Source organism: Sceloporus undulatus, chromosome 2 (assembly GCF_019175285.1).
Source record: "Sceloporus undulatus isolate JIND9_A2432 ecotype Alabama chromosome 2, SceUnd_v1.1, whole genome shotgun sequence".
NCBI lineage: Eukaryota > Metazoa > Chordata > Lepidosauria > Squamata > Phrynosomatidae > Sceloporus > Sceloporus undulatus.
In genome coordinates, this window is record NC_056523.1 from 237780099 (window position 1) to 237792917 (window position 12819).

General features: G+C 38.2%; 1 protein-coding gene across 48 annotated transcripts in view; it reads left to right on the forward strand.

Annotated features, from left to right (window-relative positions):
* PTPRD (protein tyrosine phosphatase receptor type D) overlaps nucleotides 1-12819 on the forward strand; it is a 1118901-nt gene that overhangs the window by 18193 nt on the left and 1087889 nt on the right. The window lies entirely within an intron of this gene.

The following is a 12819-nucleotide window of genomic DNA, read 5'->3' on the forward strand; positions in this document are numbered from 1 at the left end:
CCCCAGCCTTATCCTAAAGAAACAGTACTATTGGTCATAAGTGTTGCTAAGATTATTATATTTGCCCTTAAAAGAAAAAGATCTAGAAATTGGAAATCTGGGCTCCAACAATCTTTAATGTCTCCATTAATTGCACTTGCCAGTTTCTTCAAAGGTAGGTGACAAAATGAATCCAAATACACAATCTGATTTACACAAATAGCTCAGTAAATGAATACAGCCAACAATGTATTGGCTAGAATATTGAAAAATGTGTCTGTATTATCTTCTCTTTTAATTAACTCATGCCTTGGGGACAATAGGTTGACATTTCTGCATTTTTGCAGCACTGCAAAAGTGAGCTTCTTTTTAAAAAATCAACTTGTTAAGGAATGTCTCTGTGTGGTTATCACTGACATAATTGAGACCTGGAAAGACTGTACTGCATTCCCGACAAGACTTTTTTTCCTCCATAAAAGTAAAAATTCCATAGGATAGGGGTACCATAAAGCATGTCCACACTTGGATCAATCAATCGCAGATAGGATATTTATTTCTCTGCCGCCACATCAGCTGTTGCTTTTAAACCATTGTTAAGGTTTTGTTCATTAGCCTACAGCCAATGTGATAGTGGCAGAACAAAAATTCAGCTAAGTGTAGTTGTGCTTGATTTAACTGCCACACAGGCACCACAGGCAGTGTACACATGCATCTTACAGTTGTTTCCACCATCCAAAACTGTTAGATTTAAACACTGATATATAAAAATGAGACATAAAATAATATATAAAAATAAAAGCCATTTTTTCATGGACCTAAGCATCAAAGTAAGTTTGGCATCACAGCATACGTGGGGCAAAGTAGAATTTCAAAAGAATAAAAGTGTCTTCAGATGGTACTTATTGCATGATGTCATGTCTCGCCTGTTGCTCCATTACATTTAAATTGTTGGTGGAGTTCTCCTTTTCATTGATGGGGAAAACCTGTCAATGGCAACGAATACTGCTCCTATTCCATTAGGCACCCTGATATGATAGGTCCCTTCCACTCCAGTAATGATTTGACATCAGTAATGGGGCATGATTCACCTCCTCTATCCCCCCTCCTCCTTGCTATTCCCAAACAGGCCTTTTCATTCTTATTTTTGCTGTGATTACATAATTTTTGCAGTGATTATATAATTATGGCTAAATATTTTTAATCATTTCCCCATAGTTACAGAATCATGACAAAAATAAAAATAAGTTGAAAGGCATGCATGCACTGAGTAGGGTATTCATGAATGTGATTGTTGTGGGGGGGGAAAACAAGCTGGTGTGATAAAGTCTAGTGTTTGCAATATGTATACATCTTGCTCCCCTTCCTTCCCCTCTACACAATCTTTATAGGCTCCTTCACCACCTTAAAACATGGAAGACTACAATGCTGCAGGAATCTTGACTTAGGGCCTGTAGAGACTGAGGGAAAGGGGAGGACAGAGGCTGCCCCTCTCCCCTCCAGATCGTGACCATGCCAACCAAATGGTGTGGCAACAATGCCACTGCTGAGGCGCCATTAGTGCCCTTGTGTGCCATTAGTGCCATTTGGATGCAGCACACAAGGCACATCATCATCGCACGCACCATCTGAACAGGCACACCCCAAGATGATGCCTGGGCAGTGCAGTAGGGCTTGGGAGCGTGAGGACACTTTGCTCTCCTGAGCCTTAATTTCGGGCCCAGACCAGTGCAAATTGCCAGTCTGTACTGGGTGTTAATTTGTCTGGCCTGTCTTGTAAGCAGAAGTATGTTTTAAAAGTTTGATTATCAAATTACTGCAGTCAGCTATTGAGACAGTGCAAATCAACTGCAGTAGCAAGTACTTTCAAATGTCAATTAAAAGATATATGAAATCTCCAGGGGTTTTTTGTTTTGTTTATTTTGCCAACTTTATAATTGTTTGAATACGTGTCAGTTCATTTTATACCATTTCTCTAATATGCTCACAGATAAGCCCAGGTCATAAGTTGTGCATCAGTGGATGGGGCCAGCAGGATGCTTGTTATTACATTTTAGATAAGGTGCACAATACATGTTTACCACGTGCCGTTTTGATTACTGTATTCACATAATAAAAGAAGATTTCCCCTCCTAATTGTTTTTGGAAATGCAGAAATGTGTGGCCATACTTGCACGAGGTGACAATAAATGTAGAGATGAATAATAAGTGTTTGGTGGTGTGTTTGCTCTTTGTAATTTGTTTCTTCTCCAGCTATTGATGAATATCCTCAGGCTTTCCTCCCAGTTCCCCTCACCCATTTCTTTTCCTTGTCATTTCTTAGTAATAGAAGACCCATTTTTTCCCTTTCCTTCAAATGTAACACTTTAATAAACAGCTTCTTCTTAATCAAATGAGTCCTATTTTTGAGGATTCCAACTACAATATATATGCACATATTTTTAAAATAATAAATAATTCAGGTTGCTGAGGAAATAAGACTGCACTGAATGTAAGGACTATCCAATTTAGTACAAGCTTTTATTGTCCATTTCATCCGATAAAGTAATGAATATTTACTCATAAAATGTAATGTAGCCTATATGTTCTAAAGGGGTAACTATAAAAATAAAGTTATTATTATCCCCTAGGTTATGAGTAATCATGAGCATATCTGATGTTTCATTCTAAAATATAGGTAGCAGCATCTTATAATGTTACATTCAGAAAAGGCCACTCAGCTAACCACCTGTAAGGTGCTGAAAATAGATGATTATTGTTGTCTGCTGTTGACATCTCTTGTAAGAAATAAGTGTTGACACATTTATAATGAAAATGCTGTTACTGCAAATCTGTCAACTTAATATTACCCTAGAGTTGTCTTGTGGTATTTCATTATCTACTGCAGTAAATAACACATTTTTCTGTGAAATTGTTGGGAAAATGACTTTTGGCTGACCTGTTGTCATCATCTAGTTTGCAGCCATTACATTAAAGGGGGAAAAAATGTAGGAGGTCACATTTTTTTCTGTGCATTAGGAAAACATATCACTAAGCATTCATGAAAAATAAATGGGTGCAAACACAAATGGATCAAAATTAGTATTTTTTTTAACACATGTAGAATTTTTGGTACTGATAATGCTATTGTTTTTGGTACTTATTATAAAAATATTGAATTATTTATGGAAATTGAGGTCCGTTACAGACTGCCAAAATAAAGCTGCTTTGGGTCTCTTTGGGGGTATGCTATTTAAATGATGCATGGGTCCTAAGAGTCCGGAGGTCGCACCAAAGCCACATTCCGTTCCTAAGCACTGGAGTGCAGCTTTGGTGCAGCTTCCGGATTCTTAGGGTGCATGCATCATTTAAACAGCATACCTCCAAAGAGACCTGAAGCAGCTTTATTTTGGCAGTCTGTAACAGGCCGTGAGATAGATATATTTTGCAATGAAAAAAAAAAACAAAAACACTTGGATAACATTCTTATTTGTACCACCATTCATCAAGCAAATGAATACTACTCAGGCTCAAGAGGTTTCCACATAGACAGTGGACTACAAACTAAATAAACACAAATCCCCCTCACATGTCCTCCACACAGCACACCTCCAGGCTGTGCCATTCAACACAGTACAACACACAAACTAACTCCACCATTAACATGTAAAAAGCCACTTCTTCCAAAACAATTGTCCCACAGGTAGGTGTGTGTGTGTGTACAAACACATACACTCACACAAACACATATATACTCCATACACTTCCATGCCACCACCCTCTGAAGATGCCAGCCACAGTTGCAGGCAAAACGTCAGGAATACATTCTTCCAAAATGTGGGCACATAGCCCCAAAAAACCCCACAGAAAACTATAAGTATGTTTTTGTAATGTGAAAATTACATAAATATATGTAAATATGTGTGTGTGTACATATTTTTCAATTAAAATATGTCTTCCACTCTATGAATAAGATTATATCTCTGCTATACATTTAGATTATAAATAAGAATGCAATTGTAAGTACAGGTATATCTGAGAAAGTATAGTTTAAAACAATCTAAAAGTTAACATTAACAATAGATGGAACATAAAAAGTGCACATCAAAAACCTACAATCAATTCATAACTTTTAGTCAGTAAATGTAATATCGGTCACTGTTACTGCATATCATCCTCGCCATTTTCTCTTCTCTGTCATGGCAGTATCCTAATTTTAATCTTTAAGGGCATATTGAACATTTTGACAGATTTAATTTTGACACATTTCATACTTTTTGGTCTGGCCTTGTTGAGCCAAATCCAGATTGGCTATATAAAATGTATCACAATAACAACAATTCTGAAAATCCTTGTATAGTACCAAATAACACTGGCATGTTCTTGGGACACTAGAAATACAATGGATTACAGGATGGGAATTATGGAATCAATCATCCATGTGACTTTCAGTTCTTGCAGTGACAGAAATGCTTTGTCTAAGTTAATTTTTATGAAACATTTGTTCCTTTTAAATTTCTCCAATTAAAAGAACAAGCAGTAAAATAAATTCATCAGATATTACTAATGAAACATTGTTATACAAAATACAGCATTTTTGAAACAATAGAGATGATAGAAGGGTTTTGTGTAAATGTTTGTGCAGAAAAATGGGAAATTACAAATATTTGTTCTTCTCAATCTTATTCTGTGCTGAAAAATCTCAAGACACTTGATCATTTTTTTTAAATGGACTATCTTGAAATGCCAAGACAACCTTTCTCAAAACATGGCAAGAAAATTTCCAAGAGTCTTAATATCCCAGTTTGAGGCATAATTTCGTATCTTCAATTGGACACCTAACAATTTCTTTATGATTTATTTATTTATTTATTTAATATCCCACATTTTCCCTGTCATGTGACTCAAGGCAGCTCACAATATAAATAAAAATGAGATACATATCTTTTTAAAAACCCTAATGATTCACATATTAAAAATAATGAAACTGCCATATTAAAACTTCAGTACTGTAAACGTATTGAAGGTTAGTCATGTTGGCCAGATAACAAAGTATAATGACATCTAAAATTCACAAAACAGTGATACTTTTATTTGGCCAATATACATGTTGCAAGCTTTTGAAGCTGCATTGGCTTCTTCAGCAGGCAAAGGTATTAAAAATCCTCCAGGAGAATCAAAAACATAAATAGGGGCAGAACCAGTCAGGAAAAAGCAGCTCAATCCTGCTTTTTCCAAAAGTGAGTCAAAACCCTGCTACCCACATGACCCGCTCCCAAGGCAGACTGAATACAGTAATTTTTGTTGCCTCCACACCGTACATGTGCTCCATCACACAAACACACCAGCTGCAACCTCCAGGTACCTCCATGACTACGCAGATGCCATCCCACTGGCAAAGCACAGTCATGGGTACCCCCTACATGTTCCCTTTACTCACACTCACATCGGGGTGTTTATATGCAGGCATGAAAATGTGTATTTTCAAGGCTAAGCTGGAGTATCCTGGCTTTTTTTTTTTTTTTTGCTCCATTTTTTATCTGCAGAACACAGTTTCATTTTAATTTCCTACCTCTTTGGAGGCATGCATCATATAAATGCCCTGTGTTCAAAGTGGCTGAAAGCCATTTTATTTTACTGGTGTGTTTCATCCAAGTGTTAGTCACAGGCCTGCATATTCTCAAGATGTTCCTGCTGTTCTTGTTTCTCTGTGTTAGGATAGTATGAAGCAATATCCATGCAGGTAGGCTGGTACTCCTTCTGGCCATGTCGGCTCTGGGAGAAAAAGGGCCATAAAGTCCAGGAAATAAAATTTAAATGCCATTAGCATCACAAAAATATCTATCTATCTATCTATCTATCTATCTATCTATCTATCTATCTATCTATCTATCTACCATGATTAAAAAATTAAAGCAGCTCAATATATCCTTAACCATTGCTAGTCATCAAAGATGTCGATACAGTGAACACATTTTTTTAATCTTAAAATATAGATTCCTAAATGGAAAATATCATAGACTCTAAATATAAAAGCTGGAATGTCAGAAATAGTCATGCAGTAGTGCCACTTGCAGGAAATTTCTGCTTAGGTAATCACAGAGAGAGAGAGAGAGAGCAGCAATTGCTGACAACACTGATATTCAAGAATAGAACTACTCTTTGTTACAGTAGATTGAATCTCAACATATATTTGCCTCCAGACTTAAATTATGCATATTAGGGCTAGGTCTTGGGCAACTGAAAGCCTATCCTTCTATGTTGAACTTTATGTTCTTAAAACATTTCATTTCTGAACACATTATGTTAAATATAATAAAGAGATCAAAATGATTTTTCCCCTCAAAGTAATTTAAATCAACTTTGCTTGTTAAGTACAGTTCAAATCTGCTTCATTGCATAAAACTGGAAGAATCAAATATTCCTTTGGGCTCTCATCTCAAACCACTCTATATTCAACAAAAAGGGGATTTATTCCCCCTTTTAATACCGTAAATCAGGATTAGCATGCAATTCCACCACCACCACCACACACTATCAAGCTATAGAAATATTCCTCTATGCTCACAGAAAGTGGCACAATTGAATTATAAGCCAAAGTTAGTGCAAGATGACACATTTCTAAGGATCTATTGCTTTCATATATTTTTAATCAAACTTTTTTTTTTACAGGGAGGTAACTTGTAAAGTACATACTTTGAAAATAAAAAAAGTATCTCCTCAAATAACTCTAAATTCTTAACTCTGAGCCCCTACAGACAGGCCAAAATAAAGCTGCTTTGGGTCACTTTGGATGTATGCTGTTTAAATGATGCATGTGTCCTAAGAGGCCAGAAGCCATGCCAAAGCCAAGCTCCAGTCCTCTGTTTCATTATTTTCTCCTCAAACTTTGGACATTTTCATAGTAGCTACACATATATGTTACAATACTAATCTCCCAGCAGAAAACAAAACAAAACAAAAATCCTGTAAATTTACTTTCATCACAATAATCACAGAAATGATTCTATAAAATATCCAACTTGGGTCATTTCTATTTGATGTGGAATCAAACTCTGGACTGAGCGTAACTTTTAACTCCACCATTAGCATATATAATCTGGCATCTTTTCACCCACATTGGCTAAATAAATGCCTATGGGAAGCCCACAGTGGAACTTGAGTTCAGCAGTACCCTGCCACTTGGGCTTCCTAGCAGTTGAAACACAGAGACATGTGACCTATGCTCCTGGGGTCTGTAACCATATTTCAGTGATGGAATATATGCTTTACATTCAGAAGGTCTAGCCCTGACATCTCTTGCATTCAGTCCTTGGCATCTTCAGAGATGAGGTAGCATATTAAGGGAATAGCCTCTGTCAAAGTCTTCTGAGCTGCCATTGTTATCAGTACTGGCAGACAGTACTGGCTTAGATAGACACACAGGTATTGGGCTCATTTTTGATATAGACAAATAATTTGGTTTTTTTTTAAAAAAATGATGTAAAAGTCATATTTTAAATCACACCTTAAGAAAAATGGGTGGATATGGACATTTTATGCAACACGGTTTGCCATTTATTCAAATCAGCAACGTTTTTTACAGAGCACACAAAGAATTGTGTCCTAAAATGATCCTCAGTTTGATTGCCTGTTGTGCCCAATTCCCCATGACAGTAGTGCCCTAGAGAGATTATTTTGTCTGGTGATGTGCCTCACTGGGGATTAACCTGGGATTCAGTAAGAGTTTGTTCTGTACATTTTTTGTATGGATTTGATAAATTAAAATCCTCCCTTTTTAATCTTAAAACTCATCTGGCTAGGGGTTGTAAACCTATCAACTTTAGATATTTATTTCTTCCCATCACCCAGTTCCTACATTTTTTTTCCTAAAGAGAACTAACAGAATCATTTGCTGGGGTTCCCTGGATAATACTATGTTAACTCTTCCATTCCACCCCACCCAAAAAAAAGTTGCCTAATAGCACAAAATCCCATGTAAATTTGTGTTTTAATCTCAACAATAGAACCTTAGGACACACAGCATGTATTTTGTTATTAACTGCCTTTGAATTGACTTCAACTCATGATGACTCCATGAGTAAGACACCTCCAAGACCCCTGTGCTTTACCCATCTGCTCGGGTCCTGCAAGTCCAGGCCCATGGGCTCCTTGCTTGAGTCTATCCATCTAATATGTAGCCTTTCTCTTTTTCTACTACTCTCCACTTTTCCTAGCATCATTGTTTTCTGTAATCTCCTACAAATATAGCCACACCCAATGAATATTTTCTTGTCAATGCCAAAACAACCTTTTGCCCTGGTATAAACTTGTCTCTGCTCTACTACTCAGGAAAGACCATGCCTTTTTCTTGGTGTTGCTGAAGTTTGATTGAATCCTTTTATTTCTTCACTACTATTTAAGCCCTCGTTGCCCATACAGAAGCAGCTCTGCAGTGCCTAACATCTTGTTTTGCAACAGCTGCATAGCTCTTTGGGCTGGAAGTCAGCCTGAAGAAAACAGAAGTTCTCTACCAGCCGGCACCACAGGAAGAACACTACCATCACCACATCACTGTAGTGCTTAAGTCCGTCCAGCAGTTCACCTACTTGGGAAGAATCATCTCCTCAGACGCCAAGATTGATAAAGAGATCGATCACAGACTGGCAAAGGCATATAGTGCATTCGGAAGGCTTCACAAAAGAGTCTGGAGTAACAAACACTTGAGGCGAAGCACAAAAATCAGTGTGTATAGAGCCATTGTACTGTCCATTCTCCTTTATGGATCTGAAACATGGGTCACCTATCGCCAACACCTACGACTCCTCAAATGCTTTCATCAGTGCTGTTTACGCACAATTCTAAATATACACTGGACTGACTATGTGACAAATGTTGCTGTCCTTGAGCAAGCAGGGATCACCAGCATTGAGGCCATGCTATTGAGGATGCAGCTGCGCTGGGCAGGACACATTTCTAGGATGAAGGACCATCGCCTCCCAAAAATAGTATTCTATGGTGAACATGCCATGGGTCAGCATAAGAGGGGCACCCCAAAGAAGAGATACAAGGACTCCCTGAAACAACATCTCAGGCTTGGCCAAATTGATCATCAACAATGGTCCTCCCTGACCTCGCATCGGGAGGCATGGAGACGCACTATCCACAATGCTGCAGCCTTCTTTGAATGCTCACGCTGAATGAGTCTCGAAGAGAAACGACAACGCAGAAAGAATCACAACCGAGAAACATCACCCAAGGAGACTTTCCGCTGTGCTTTCTGCAACCAGACCTGTCTTTCCCGGATTGGTTTTTTTAGTCATCAACATGCTTGTACAAAGCGTGGGATGAGTCCTTCCTGAATCTTCGTTCTCAAAGCAAAGCCAGAGAGACTATTTAAGCATTTTATATTTCTGACTGCTAGATTTGTGTTTATAAACAGATATAGGAATATGACATGAATTACACATGTCAACCCTGCCACACAAGAAAAACAAATTTCCTGTCCCTGGGAGCTAGAAATGGTTCTTCTGTGCCACGTAAAGGCAAAATGCTTTACATGCAGAAGCTGTTCATGTGTCCTGTGATGGTGCAAAATTTTCTTCTGCCTCACCCAGAATCACATTTTTCCTTGCCTACTCAGCTGCATTGCTATTCTACAATAGAATTTTGAAGGAGAGGAGGGAGAAGCAGGCGAAGTTTCTGTCATAATGTGTGTGTCTCTCAATCTATGGAACTATTCTACACAGCATGCTTATAATGAGTAGAAAGACATATAGGAATGACTTTGCAGAGTACCAGACTGCATTTTATCTGTATTAATCCCCACACCCAACTGACTGATACAGTAGAAAACTTTTGCCAACCCCAGCCAGCTGGTAAAGAGGTGGAACGTTAAGCTCAAATCATAGTATGCATGCTGCTGGGGAGGTTTAAACCTCCCCTTATGTCTATCGAAATGGAGTAGGAATAGATTAAATGTGTCAAACATTCCTTAATCTGTATATGCCTGTACTAGTTAATGTGTCACTCGGTTCACAAGTAACGATGCCCATGACCCACTACTGACTGCCATGTACAGTCTGTATTATAGGCTGTGGAGATCACCAGTCCCTACCATTGATCCTGATGGTTAGGGTGGTTGTTTTTGTCTCCTAATGCTGTCAGGCCTCCAACATGGGGGGAAAGGGTACATTTTTACTGAGGGCCAGTGTGGACCAGGATGCAATCCCTATTACTGTGACAGAGGAAGAATGATAATAATGTGAGATTTTGTGACACTTTCTGTAACCAGTCAGATACATTGTTAGAGCCCCAAGAAAGAACATTTGGAATTGCTGGCTCTCTTGGCCTAACCTGAGCCATAGGTTTTCTCTAGAATGTGGAGAATATTCACAAATTGGGTTTTCAAGGAAGCCATCAAGAAAATGGTGGATAATTGCATTCAGTTTTCAGACATTTGGGACAGGGGTAACTCAAAAAAGATTTTTACACATAAGATAATATATAGTACCCAACATTTTCGGTACAGAAACATCATTTTCTGCACAATGAGTGCTATTTTGTGTGTATTGGGAGGTGGGGATGTGTGAATTTTGCACAAAATAAATCCTAAGCTCCAACTGCAGTTTTCAGAGTTTATCACAGTAGAAATCAAATTGCTAAAATTACACATTGCTTCCTGAAGAACAAAATTAGCAAAGAATTGCATGCCTACTGTCATGTAAATGTGGGAAGGAAGTGGGAATGTGGGTAAATGTGGGAAGGAAGCCTGGTTAGAGGTTTACAGCAGGCCCTCAAATTGCTACTGAGGTCTTGACAGCCTTACTAATTATCCCACTCTTCCTCTGTAAGTTACTTACATTTGTTGAAAGCATCACACATGCACATGGCTGTACACAAGTGAATTTGGAGACACACTTCTTTGTCTTCCAAAGATCTTCCTTGTGGTGAGAGAAAGCTCAGGCCACCAGAAAAACCTATCACCACTGTACAGAGCAGTGCCATGCAGTTTTGTTGTTGTTGTCTGCCTTCACATCATTTCTGACTTATGGCAACCCTAAGGCTAACCTGTCATGGGGTTTTATTGGCATGGTTTGTTCAGAGGGGGTTTACCATTTCCTTCCTCTGGAGCTGAGAGTGTGCAAAGGGTTTGCATGGCTGAATGTGGATTTGAACCCTAGTCTCCCAGTGTCCTAGTCTAACATTCAAACCACTACACCATGGTGGCTCTTTGCCATGCAGCCACAATGGGTTTAGAATAGCACCATATAGCATAACCTGTAGTTTTGCCCTTTCATCTTTCATGTTTACGTGCTGATATCTAGGGATGAACCAATGTGGCTTAGTGGTTTGAGCATTGGACTATGACTCTGGAGAGCAGGGTTATTAAAATGGATTATTTCAAGGCAAAATGTTGAATTCTTATAAAAGAAAGACATGATTTCTGGTTCTTTCCTTTTCTGTGCATTTCCTTGTATTTCTTCTGCTTCGTGAGGGGTTTGCTGTTGCTTCACTTTGCTACACTATCTCTGACAGGCTCGGTTGCTTCCAATGTATGAATCCAGCCCTGGGGCTACAGGTTAAGATTGTTAAGGGACTTGCTGGATCTGCTTTTTCCTTTCTTCTCTTCATAAGTAATTATGAGCAATTTGCTCAGTGTTATGAGCATAATAAAAGGTTCTACACTATTCCAAGATGAAGCAAAATTACATTTTATTGTAGTTGCTGTCTGAACAGTTTTGTACAGTGCTTTCCTCTCCATATGCATTAGCTTGCTCATATTTTCATGTTGGAAATTAGGGTAATTTATTTTAACACTCACTATAGGATGAACATGCAGCTCTTGACTTACATAAAGAGGAGATTATTAGAGACTTGAACATGCAGTTTTAGGATAAGGCTGTGCATCAGTAAACAGACCATGAATTATTTGTTCTGAAAATAAAATGTGCTATCAAATTATCACTATATGTTTTATTGCTTTTTGCCTATTTCACAGGATATTTGCTCATGGCTTTTAATATTCTGAAGTGATAGTCTGGGTCATCATTTACAGAGGCTGTAGATGGATCAGAAAAGGCTCATGAGGATTAAGCAGGTTTACAAGTGATATGAAATGTGTGTCCCAATCCTTTGTATCTTTACTCAGAAGTAAGACCGTGGGTTCTAATGGGGTTTACCTCCAAGCAAGTATAAATATCTGTAAGCAAAACATTACATTTTGTAAGTATCTGCCATCAATTATGCATTTAGATTGGCATTTTTTACACTATTGATAATCATTTGAGGATCGGACAGCTCATCCAGACGTGGCTACTTTTAATGAAAAGCCATTCTCTATTGCTTCACTTCTTGCTTATCCTACCTATTTTCATTATGAAAATAAAGGGTTGCAAACAAGCACCATACTCTTAACAGGGGAAAAAGAAAAACTGTAGGAGGTTAGGATTAAACGCCATCAGAATTCCATTCTCCTGGATGATTTCAGCAATCTGTCAACAGAGCTCACCCCCAGAAAACCTTGTGATAAGGTTTCTTTAGACTCGCCATATGTTAGAAATGATTTGGAGGCACACGGAAACAACCTTTTTTTAAAAAAAATGAGGGATGCTTTTTTAGGGAATAGGGTACTCCTCTAAAACAAGGTGCACCCCCTACTTTAGTTCCCCCAAATAACTTGTAAAGTGTTTAAAAATGATGTGGCACCAATGAGAGGTGTAGCAGGAGCTTCCAAATAAGGACACTTGATAATCAGGCCATATATGATAGTGATGTAATTCTTTGCCATTCACCTCTTTAAGTAAGCAGTGCACAATTTTAGGAATTTTCTTCTCAATGTGAGGAAATCTTTGAAAACTGCAGTATTTGAAGACTGCTCATAGT